The sequence below is a fragment of the Delphinapterus leucas genome, chromosome 6 (assembly GCF_059928025.1).
Source record: "Delphinapterus leucas isolate spDelLeu-1000000601 "Yukka" chromosome 6, BTC_Dleu_Yukka2, whole genome shotgun sequence".
Classification (NCBI taxonomy): Eukaryota; Metazoa; Chordata; class Mammalia; order Artiodactyla; family Monodontidae; genus Delphinapterus; species Delphinapterus leucas.
In genome coordinates, this window is record NC_143134.1 from 78,783,299 (window position 1) to 78,796,060 (window position 12,762).

At 37.3% G+C, this 12,762-nt stretch overlaps 1 long non-coding RNA gene across 1 annotated transcript in view; it reads left to right on the top strand.

Moving 5' to 3' along the window:
• Nucleotides 1-3,034: 3,034 nt before the first annotated feature.
• LOC111174596 (uncharacterized) overlaps nt 3,035-12,762 on the top strand; it is a 31,746-nt gene continuing 22,018 nt past the window's right edge. Inside the window, exon 1 of the long non-coding RNA XR_002644514.3 lies at nt 3,035-4,195. This is a non-coding gene — a long non-coding RNA (uncharacterized LOC111174596). The remainder of the gene's footprint in view (nt 4,196-12,762) is intronic.

Genomic DNA, 12,762 nt, shown 5'->3' on the forward strand with positions numbered 1-12,762 from the left:
TCTATTCTCAGTGCAGTGTTTTTATACTGGGAGTGGGGATAAATTCTTAGAACAATCTTGTCTGTGTTTCACCTGTGCTTCATCCTGATACTCTCTCATGTTGCCTGGGCCATCTTGACCTGTCTCTCTGCTCTTATATAGACTCCAAATCTGGCTCTGCTTGCTTTACATATTTTCTCCCACTTATATGTAAACAACATTGGTTGTGGGTGGTTTTATTAACTTTCTTTTTTTTGATATTATGATTTTTGGAGAATGTGTACCATTTCTTTGCAAATGCCTACCTCCTACTCATCTTTTGTGCCTGAAAATAAATATTATTTCTTTCAGGATACCTTCTATTTTTGTGTACTCCCAGAGTGTAATAGGGAATTACAAATCTGACTCTATATTAGATCTGTTTCTTTTACTTTAACCTTTGTATTATATTGCTTTTGCTACATGTTAATCTCTAAAGGGATGTTGCTTATAGCTTAAAGTTAACATAATGTCCTATCTCCGAGAACCCTGCCCTCCATGCCTGAACGTAAAACTAAAGCACCTTTGTTCAGGTCACAGGAAATATCCTGACCCAGCCCACCTGTGAAAGGCTGCAGGAAAGAAGAGATTAACACATCCCATCCCAGAGCCTGGCTGAAACCAGGAGATATCTGCAGCAACTTATGGCCTTTTTACATTACCTCTCCACCTCCCCCGCTCTTTATTCTATAAAAGAAATGAGCATCCAGACCCCAGTAAGATGGTTCTCTGCACATCAGTTTGCCATTTTCTCAGACTCCTGGCTTTCCAAGTAAAGTCATTATTCCTTGCCCCAGCACCTGGTCTCCTGTTTTATTGGCCTGTCATGCAGCAAGCAGAACGAGCTTGGACTTGGTAACAAGAGCGTTCATCACAGCACTTACAACTGTAACCACCCTTTACCTCTTCTGTAATCCTTCATGCAGTTAGCTTACTGAGGAGTGTTTCTCATGGTCATTTTTTCATCCTTTCTATTCAACACAGGGATCAACCTTTATTAGAATCTCAATAACTCTTTCTTGAGTAAATGACTGTGTTATTTCTCGGTAAGGAACCAAGAGTGGGGCAGTCTGTCTCTGGTGCAGGTAGTAAGGAATGCACATCTGCAGATAATTTCAATACAATAATAAAACCAACCAAAAGTTTGTCTGCTTTTGGGCTTCCCTGGTGGCGCAGTGGTTGAGAGTCCACCTGCCGATGCAGGGGACGTGGGTTCGTGCCCCGGTTTGGAAAGATCCCAAATGCCGCGGAGCGGCTGGGCCCGTGAGCCATGGCCACTGAGCCTGCGCATCCGGAGCCTGTGCTCCGCAACGGGAGAGGCCACAACAGTGAGAGGCCCGCGTACCGCAAAAAAAAAAAAAAAAAAGTTTGTCTACTTTTTATTATAACCATAGGCCAATAAATGTAAATAATTTCATGATAAAATAAATATTCCTCTCTGTTGGGAGAGACCCCCTTCTCTCTGTAGCACACCACTGTTATTTCCATTATCAGAAGAAGATAGACATTTTGTTATAGCCTAACTCTCAGCCTTCTTTCATACCCTTTTGAAGAGTTAATGCCTGCTAGATAATGTTCAGAAAGAAGAGAATTTATTTTATACTTCTTCTAGGGTACAAATGAAATATTACTTCATAATCCTCTGGTACTTTCTTCCTTTCAGCCTCATTATGACAAGCTCACCTTGATGCTAGTTTCTGTCTGCAACTCCTGGATTCAATCACCTCAAAAAAGGGAGAGGTATGTAAAGGTGTGTCACACCTCCCTTTACTTCTGATGAGATGGCCTTAAGGTTCTCCTCAGCTTGACTCAACTTTAGAAAGATTTCTTTTTAACTCTAGGCACCTGATCTCCCTTTACTTAGAGCACTTTAGAAAACTTGCAATTGTAAATTCTTTCTCTGCTCCTTTGAGATGTAAATCCTCTACAACCCAGGAATGTTTTTCTCGAGGACCTGGGGGCCATTTCTTTGAAATGTAATCACGAAAGCCAGTGCCGCTGTGTGCCAGTCTCTGTGGGAGGGTAGGAATCTAACTTCAGTGACCACGAGTTATCAAACACTGATGGCCTGATCGCATTGACCAACCTCCCAACCAACGTCCTTCAGCACTTTTCCACTAGCTCACCCAGTGCTTCAAAACTCTCCTGCCTTTTGTTTCAATGGAGTTGAGTTCAACCTCTCGCCCCTATTTCAGTAGTCTTTCTCCCCTACTGCAATAATCTTGAATAAAGTCCTCCTGTTTAACCAGTCCAGTGCAATTTTTCTTTTACACTTCCATGTCTATTTTCTCTTTATAGAAGTACAACTAAAGTAGTATGAGTTTAAATAAAATCCCAACTTCAATAAAAAAAGAAACACAATATAGGGAAGGAAACTATAAACTATATCCAAAATAGGACTTTCTCAATAACTTAAGAGAAAAGCATTTTCATAATCTCATAGAAGTGTCCACTCACAGATATACCTCACTTGATAAGTTTACTCTCCTTTACTCAGGTATGCATTTAAAAAACAAAAATGACAATGACAACAAACAGTAAAAGCTTCCCTTTCTTCATGAGTTGCCCTGAGCTTTATAATTGTTATTATTATCTTCCTTTGGGGAAACTTTACCCTTTATAATCAAGATTGTTCTTCCTTTAGTAAGCAACCCTGCTCTCTTCCTACACCTCCCATCAAGATGTAGTACGTTTCTCCAAGTTATTCAGTTAGTAGTGCTCTGGCACTCTAGGGACAGCCTGGGGACATAAGCACCTTTCATGAAATAGTGCAGGGTATGTGTGGGCACTGCAAGTCAACTCCTCTTAGAGTTTTTACCAACAGCATGAGTTTCAGACATGCTTATTTATTTGTCAACTATGTACAAGGTAACTGCTAAATCTTACACCAAGACACATTTCCCAAATAATAAACATTTATTCTCAGAGACAGTACATTCTAAACCCACTGGAGGAAGAGAAATATATTCCTTTTTGCCTCCATAATTTACAAGGCGGCCACTTTCACAGTGAAGTCCGATTTTGGCATTATCACGCAGAACACTGTTAATTCTTTTCCTTTTTTTTTTTTTTTTCTGTCTCAGACACTTTGTGCCTCTTTGCTTGGCCAAGAATAAAAAAGGGACACATTCTGGAGTCAGATACCAACTCCCTTTTCTACACAAAGAGCTATGTGCAGTTTTGGCAGATTATTTGTAATTCCTGGATTAAATTTTTAGCTAATAGCCATCTTCAACTCTTCTTTATGGAGGAAAACATTTTTTTATTCTAGTTAAGATAAAACAACAAATAGGTGGGTAAGAATTAAGCAGGTATTTAGTTATTTTTTTTTTTCATTTTAATCAGGAGCTATGAAATTTCTAGATTTTATTTAAGGCTTGGTGTTATAGCTTACTTATTTCTCTACCTTCCATAATGCCTATTACATGATTCTATATGAACTATCAGGGCCTGCGACTATGATAGGAAATAGTATTTCACTGACAACGACATTCCAATAACACTTGTTAATCACAGTAGTTTTCCAATTGTCTCTATAGGTTTCTGTATTATTATAGCCTTGCCATTATAAAGATACCTATTGTCACTATGCCATAATAACTTTGGATTCCAAAATTGATTTTGGAGAATGAGAAACAGATATCCTTTCATTCCCAAGAAATAGATATATTTCTGGAATTCACTATTAGCATTTGTTTTTGCAATTTGGTTTTTAGAATGAAAATTAATGGACACTGGTAAAAGTGACCAAAAGAAAAAAAAAGTTGATGCAGCATTTTTATAACTTTCATTGTTGCTACAGACTGAGAGGACTATGGTAGCAGTTTCATTTAAATAATGTACTTAACTTCTTAATACGATCTCTTAGTTCTTTATCCAACTGTTCATGTTGTGAGAGAGTGGAATTCAAGTGCCAGATTTTAGCTCTGCCCACCGATGACGATATTTGCGCGTCTGTGAGGTGTTTCCAGTTTAGGTTCGATTAGCTTGTCCTATTTAGACTAATTTCAAATCTAAACAGTTTTGTGCTGTTTAAGCAGAGGAAATGGAAGTACCACTGTAACCACTTGCTTTTGCTTCCAGATTAAACAGAACATCTATAATCTTCTAAAGACCTAAAAGCCTGCATTATGTCTGGAAACTGTAGTATTTATCTACTATTCCCAGGAGACTATTGGTAAGTATTAAGAAAGTTGGCTGAATGGTGTTCTGTTAGCCTTCTAGGACCCTTTCTGACTGTAGGACATAGAAAGAGATATTTTATAGAAGAAACGGGCACAATCTTTATATACCCCTTTGGAGATTTATTAATTTATGTATTCCAATGTAGTGACAATTACCTGCGTTTGTGGTGGCTATTCTGGGATTACCTGAAGGTGACCATCACCTTGGATATGATCTTCACTTCCAAATGTTTCATTTTGGTAGTCAAAAAAAAAAAAAGTAAAAAATTTCACTCCCATTATCAAGCCAGGTTAAGAGCCATAATTTTCATGATTCTCTAATTTGATGAAATTAGTAGGGAACAATGTTATGATTCCATTTCTGCTATTTGCTAATTTTGTGACCTTAGTCTGTGTCTCAGGTTGCTTAGGCAGAAAATGAGAGTGTTGGATTAGATGACGTGGTAAACATTCCTAGTGTACATTTCTAGAGTATCTTTCACTGCTGTGAATTTGTGAGCCATGATAAAATATAATTCAGGCTACTTTTATTAAATTATTCTTTGAAGCTATTTGACCACTTATTAGGGTTTTAATCTTATATTTAGAAGTACCACACCTTGATCCATGGATTCTTTTTAGTATGACACAATTTCAATTTTGCAATGTTGTTCATTTTTACAGTTTTTGAGCTGAAACCTTCCGACAAAAAATGAAAAAATATCAGTATTTACATATATTGATCTATTTAGTACTTATTGTACTATGTGAATTTCCTTTTTTTTCTTGAGATGCTAGTGGACTATATATCTCAATATTCCTCTCCAAGGAACACATTCATATGAACTCAGAATACATATCAAAATTCTAGAAGTAAAAATCTTTCATAAAAAGATACTTTGTTTTGCTCAAATGCTATGTCACTTCAATGAAAATGGAGTTACTTTTCTCACAGTTAGTAAGCAACATTAGAAAGAAGTATAAGTAATCTTATTTTTCCTACATGATCGTTCTAGGAATAGTTATTAATGCCAAATTACTATTCATTTCTATATATGAAAATCGTAACAAACACCAAACTTCCAATGTTTATTGAATGTTTATTCTGCTCCAGAAATATCTACCACATTATGATTATTCTAATTATTATTGCTGTAAGGCACATCTTTTTCTTATCAAATGCCAGTTATGTAAATTCCATTTATTTAATAATCCCTTCTTCCCCACTAATTTCCAGTGTTTCCGCAATTGTACATAAAGTTCTCATTAAACTTGAGTTTAGAGCTGAGTTTTTACAAGTTTATTCCCCAGTATTATCAGTACATTGATGAAGAAATTGACAGAAATAATCGAATACTGTTTCCAAGTTCATACAGTTTATAAGTAGACCAAGAATGATTAGAAAACACAGTTGGGGCTTCCCTGGTGGCGCAGTGGTTAAGAGTCCGCCTGCCGATGCAGGGGACACGGGTTCGTGCCCTGGTCTGGGAGGATCCCACATGCCGCGAAGCGGCTGGGCCCGTGAGCCATGGCCGCTGAGCCTGTGCGTCCAGAGCCTGTGCTCCGCAACGGGAGAGGCCACAACAGTGAGAGGCCCGCGTACTGCATAAAAAACAAAAAAACAACAAAAAAAACACAGTTGGAGCTTAAATTATCCTTAAGTGTCACCATTCAAACATGCATGCACAAAAAAGATAGTGTCAGAATAGAGTTGCTGCTATCTTGTTGGACATAAGTGAGAGGGCCAATGTACAATGAAAGTGCAGAATTGTTGTGGAGCAAATTGCTGATGGAAAAACACCTTCATTCCTTTTAAGTCAGAGTGGGTAGTTACAGCTTCTACATCAACAAAGACGGGTTGGGAAGGGATACAGACTTAGTACAGTTCGTTTCTATTTTGTTCATTATAGTGAAGAGAGTAATGAGACAAGCATAGTCAGCTTTGGTCTTAGTCGAGAATACAGACATAGAATTTCTTGTGAAAAAGTTAAATATTTAATGAAAAAGGGACAGAGCATAGGCCACGGGTTAAAGGCTGATAGAGTCTTAAAATCAGCTTTATTTGCTAGGTATGTTTCACAGACCCCTTGTGCTCAGAAAGCTGATTGTCAATGTACAGTATGTGCAGTGTATCACATACTGAGCTAATGGTACTGACAGGATGGGAAGTAATTGGCCTCTTATAAATTATAGGACAAATTTATGATTTGCCATTCCAGAAGGAGAGGCCTGTGAGGATCATGCCAGGTGCACATCATAGATCAGTGTCAATATTCATGATTTCACCTATGAGTAAACCTATTTCACTTTTCTGTACATCCAATAAATTGTATATCTAGACAGAAGATTTATCCACCATTAGGTAATGATGGCTGGTACAGAAGTAATTTTTCTCTATATTTTCTTTAGGGAAGCTTGCTACCTTTCCAGTAACAAAGATCAAGAAAAAATGTTGGAAGCATACATTTAACATGTTGGGTATTGCTTCACTCAAATCTCATCACATTTTAGATTAGTAGAAAAAATGAATGGAACATTATTATGAGATGGAAAAGCAAATCAGACTTATCCCTATGTTTTTCTTTGTCCCCTTTAAGGGATTTATGCCCCACTAGTTTGGGATATTTTTCTTTCTATATTTGCAACCATCTGCTGTCACTTTCTCATTTCAGGTTGCTACTTCATTTTATATTTTGAGAGGCAATAAACTCATTCATCTACTTCTTTCAGCCTTATGTCATAATCCATAGTGTAGAAGAACTATCTTGTAGATTGGTTCAAAGAATTTGGGGGGGCCTAATATATATTTCCTGTTCCCCATGTTTCCATTTTTAAGTCCATATTTACTGTCCAGTGAGCCTTATCTCCTTCAACTAGTTATTGTATCTCGAAACAAGATCTTATTTTAGTGTTGTGTATAGCTAAAATGGTACCCATATAAAATAATTAAGTGGATGACATTGCTGTCATCATTCACTAGTTTTTCATTTTAAAGCCCCCTAAATAATTTGAGGGAAGGCATGAATTTTTTAAATGCTGCTCAAGGGTGATTCATTATTGTAGGTACACCCATACATGGGAGCATTTATAATATGGTTATGTAGTGTGAAGTTTGATCATATGTTTTGTTTAAGTCTGATAATTATTTTTTAAATCAATCAAGTGGCTTTTTTATTTTAATGTGAACGCTCTCTTAGGAGTTTACCCCACAAAAAAAAATTCCTATAGCAATTCATTCAAGAGTAAGAAAAAAGGAAAATATTATATTCCCAGAGGGTATACCAAAATTTTCTTTAGGTCTCCAACATGGACTTGTGTAGATAGAAATCGTCATTGTTGTTGACAATGTTGTGACTTGTAGAGTTTGTCCTGCCTGACAGCTATAGACTGAATGTTTGTTTCCCCCCAAAATTCATATGTTGAAACCTAATCCCCAGTGTGATGATATCTGGAGGGAGAGTTTGGGAGGTGAATAGATCATGAGGTTGGAGCCTTCATGAGTGGAAAAAGTCTCCAGTGACTTGCCCCTTCTGCTGTGTGAGGAAACAGTGAAAAAATGGCCATCTATGAAGCAGGAAGCAGGCTCACACTGTATGCAGAATCTGCTAGTACCTTGATCATAAGTTCATTTTCACCCATGAGAAGCAAATTTTGCCCTTTGTGGGGGCAATACTGCTTCCTTTGAGAATACATGATTTACTCTTTTCACTGAAAGCTGTTGTTATTTACAAGTAGAAAATCTTGCATAAATTATGATAGTACAGAGAAGTGATAGGATTGAGGTGTATATTCAGAAGAAGGGAGAGAAGAATCGATTGTTTACTGACCATCCACCAATTTGCCAAACACCATGCTAGGTATTTTGCATGTATTATTTAATTAAATCTCCCAAAAACCCTGCTAAGTAAGCTGGACTATTCAGCTCAAATGATCCATTTTCTCCTCTAATTCCTGGCTCTGTTATTATTGACTAAATATGATTTTCCTTTTTTTTTAACATCTTTATTGGAGTATAATTGCTTTACAATGGTGTGTTAGTTTCTGCTTTATAACAAAGTGAATCAGTTAAGACATATACATATGTTCCCATATCTCTTCCCTCTTGCGTCTCCCTCCCTCCCACCATCCCTATCCCACGCCTCCAGGCGGTCACAAAGCACCAAGCTGATCTCCCTGTGCTATGCAGCTGCTTCCCACTAGCTATCTACCTTACGTTTGGTAGTGTATATATGTCCATGCCTCTCTCTTGCTTTGTCACACCTTACCCTTCCCCCTCCCCATATCCTCAAGTCCATTCTCTAGTAGGTCTGTGTCTTTATTCCTGTCTTACCCCTAGGTTCTTCATGACAGTTTTTTTTTTTTAATTCCATATACATGTGTTAGCATATGGTATTTGTCTCTCTCTGACTAACTTCACTCTGTATGACAGACTCTAGGTCTATCCACCTCATTACAAACAGCTCAACTTCGTTTCTTTTTATGGCTGAGTGATATTCCATTGTATATATGTGCCACATGTTCTTTATCCATTCATCCGATTATGGACACTTAGGTTGTTTCCATCTCCGGGCTATTGTAAATACAGCTGCAATGAACATTTTGGTACATGACTCTTTTTGAATTATGGTTTTCTCAGGGTATATGCCCAGTAGTGGGATTGCTGGGTCATATGGTAGTTCTATTTGTAGTTTTTTAAGGCACCTCCATACTGTTCTCCACAGTGGCTGTATCAATTTACATTCCCACCAACAGTGCAAGAGGGTTCCCTTTTCTCCCCACCCTCTCCAGCATTTATTGTTTGTAGATTTTTTGATGATGGCCATTCTGACTGGTGTGAGGTGATACCTCATTGTAGTTTTGATTTGCATTTCTCTAATGATTAGTGATGTTGAGCATCCTTTCATGTGTTTGTTGGCAATCTGTATATCTTCTTTGGAGAAATGTCTACTTAGGTCTTTTGCCCATTTTTGGATTAGGTTGTTTGTTTTTTTCTTACTGAGCTGCATGAGCTGCTTATAAATTTTGGAGATTAATCCTCTGTCAGTTGCTTCATTTGCAAATATTTTCTCCCATTCTGAGGGTTGTCTTTTCGTCTTGTTTATGGTTTCCTTTGCTGTGCAAAAGCTTTTAAGTTTCATTAGGTCCCATTTGTTTGTTTTTGTTTTTATTTCCATTTCTCTAGGAGGTGGGTCAGAAAGGATCTTGCTGTGATTTATGTCATAGAGGAAAACACAGGCAGAACACTCTAAGAGTTTGATGGTGTCTGGCCTTACATTTAGGTCTTTAATCCATTTTGAGTTTATTTTTGTGTATGGTGTTAGGGAGTGTTCTAATTTCATTGTTTTACATGTAGCTGTCCAGTTTTCCCAGCACCACTTATTGAAGAGGCTGTCCTTTCTCCACTGTACATTCCTGCCTCCTTTATCAAAGATAAGGTGACCCTATGTGCGTGGGTTTATCTCTGGGCTTTCTATCCTGTTCCACTGATCTATTTTTCTGTTTTTGTGCCAGTACCATACTGTCTTGATTACTGTAGCTTTGTAGTATAGTCTGAAGTCAGGGAGCCTGATTCCTCCAGCTCCGTTTTTCTTTCTCAAGATTGCTTTGGCTATTCGGGGTCTTTTGTGTTTCCATACAAATTGTGAAATTTTTTGTTCTAGTTCTGTGAAAAATGCCAGTGGTAGTTTGATAGGGATTGCATTGAATCTGTAGATTGCTTTGGGTAGTAGAGTCATTTTCACAATGTTGATTCTTCCAGTCCAAGAACATGGTATATCCCTCCATCTATTTGTATCATCTTTAATTTCTTTCATCAGTGTCTTATAATTTTCTGCATACAGGTCTTTTGTCTCCTTAGGTAGGTTTATTCCTAGATATTTTATTCTTTTTGTTGCAATGGTAAATGGGAGTGTTTTCACTTTCAGGTTTTTCATCATTAGTGTATAGGAATGCCAGAGATTTCTGTGCATTAATTTTGTATCCTGCAATGTTACCAACTTCATTGATTAGCTCTAGTAGTTTTCTGGTAGCATCTTTAGGATTCTCTATGTATAGTATCATGTCATCTGCAAACAGTGACAGCTTTCCTTCTTCTTTTCCGATTTGGATTCCTTTTATTTCCTTTTCTTCTCTGATTGCTGTGGCTAAAACTTCCAAAACTATGTTGAATAAGAGTGGTGAGAGTGGGCAACCTTGTCTTGCTCCTGATCTTAGTGGAAATGGTTTCAGTTTTTCACCATTGAGGACGATGTTGGCTGTGGGTTTGTCATATATGGCCTTTATTATGTTGAGGAAATTTCCCTCTGTTCCTACTTTCTGCAGGATTTTTATCATAAATTCGTGTTGAATTTTGTCGAAAGCTTTCTCTGCATCAATTGAGATGATCATATGGTTTTTCTCCTTCAATTTGTTAATATGATTTATCACATTGATTGATTTGCGTATATTGAAGAATCCTTGCATTCCTGGACTAAACCCCACTTGATCATAGTGTACGATCCTTTTAATGTGCTGTTGGATTCTGTTTGCTAGTATTTTGTTGAGGATTTTTGCATCTATGTTCATCAGTGATATGGGCCTGTAGTTTTCTTTCTTTATGATACCCTTGTCTGGTTTTGGTATCAAGGTGATGGTGGCCTCGTAGAATGAGTTTGGGAGTGTTCCTCCCTCTGCTACATTTTGGAAGAGTTTGAGAAGGATAGGTGTTAGCTCTTCTCTAAATGTTTGATAGAATTCACCTGTGAAGCCATCTGGTCCTGGGCTTTTGTTTGTTGGAAGATTTTTAATCACAGTTTCAATTTCAGTGCTTGTGATTGGTCTGTTCATATTTTCTATTTCTTCCTGATTCGGTCTTGGCAGGTTGTGCATTTCTAAGAATTTGTCCATTTCTTCCAGGTTGTGCATTTTATTGGCATAGAATTTCTTGTAGTAATCTCTCATGATCTTTTGTATTTCTGCAGTGTCATTTGTTACTTCTCCTTTTTCATTTCTAATTCTATGGATTTGAGTCTTCTCCCTTTTTTTTCTTGATGAGTCTGGCTAGTGGTTTATCAATTTTGTTTATCTTCTCAAAGAACCAGCTTTTACTTTTATTGATCTTTGCTATTGTTTCCTTCATTTCTTTTTCATTTATTTCTGATCTGATTTTTTTGATTTCTTTCCTTCTGCTAACTTTGGGGCTTCTTTGTTCTTCTTTCTCTAATTCCTTTACGTGCAAGGTTAGGTTGTTTATTCGAGATGTTTCCTGTTTCTTAAGGTGGGCTTGTATTGCTATAAAGTTCCCTCTTAGAACTGCTTTTGCTGCATCCCATAGGTTTTGGGTCGTCGTGTCTCCATTGTCATTTGTTTCTAGGTATTTTTTGATTTCCTCTTTGATTTCTTCAGAGATCACTTCCTTATTAAGTAGTGTACTGTTTAGCCTCCATGTGTTTTGTATTTTTTACAGGTCTTTTCCTATAATTTATATTTAGTCTCATAGCATTGTGGTCGGAAAAGATACTTGATACAATTTCAACTTTATTAAATTTACCAGGGCTTGAGTTGTGACCCAAGATATGATCCTGGAGAATGTTCCATGAGCACTAGAGAAAAATGTGTATTCTGTTGTTTTTGGATGGAATGTCCTATAAATAGCAATTAAGTCCATCTTGTTTAATGTATCATTTAAAGCTTGTGTTTCCTATTTATTTTCATTTTGGATGATCTGTCCATTGGTGAAAGTGGGGTGTTAAAGTCCCCTACTATGAATGTGTTACTGTCGATTTCCCCTTTTATGGCTGTTAGTATTTGCCTTATGTATTGAGGTGCTCCTATGTTGGGTGCATAAATATTTACAATTGTTATATCTTCGTGGGTCAATCCCTTGATCATTATGTAGTGTCCTTCTTTGTCTCTTCTAATAGTCTTTATTTTAAAGTCTATTTTGTCTGATGAGAATTGCTTCTCCAGCTTTCTTTGGTTTCCATTTACATGAAATATCTTCCATCCCCTCACTTTCAGTCTGTATGTGTCTCTAGGTCTGAAGTGGTTCTCTTGTAGACAGCAAATATATGGGTCTTGTTTTTGTATCCATTCAGACAATCTGTGTCTTTTGGTGGGAGCATTTAGTCCATTTACATTTAAGGCAGTTATCGATATGTATGTTCCTATTCCCATTTTCTCAATTGTTTTGTGTTCGTTATTGTAGGTCTTTTCCTTCTCTTGTGTTTCTTGCCTAGAGAAGTTCCTTTAGCAGTTGTTGTAGAGCTGGTTTGGTGGTGCTGAACTTGCTCAGCTTTTGCTTGTGTGTAAAGGTTTTAATTTCTCCATCAAATCTGAATGAGATCCTTGCTGGGTAGAGGAGTCTTGGTTGCAGGTTTTTCTCCTTCATCACTTTAAATATGTCCTGCCAGTCCCTTCTGGCTTGCAGAGTTTCTGCTGAAAGATCAGCTCTTAACCTTATGGGGATTCCCTTGTGTGTTATTTGTTGTTTTTCCCTTGCTGCTTTTAATATGTTTTCTTTGTATTTAATTTTTGACAGTTTGATTAATATGTGTCTTGGCGTATTTCTCCTTGGATTTATCCTGTATGGGACTCTTTGTGC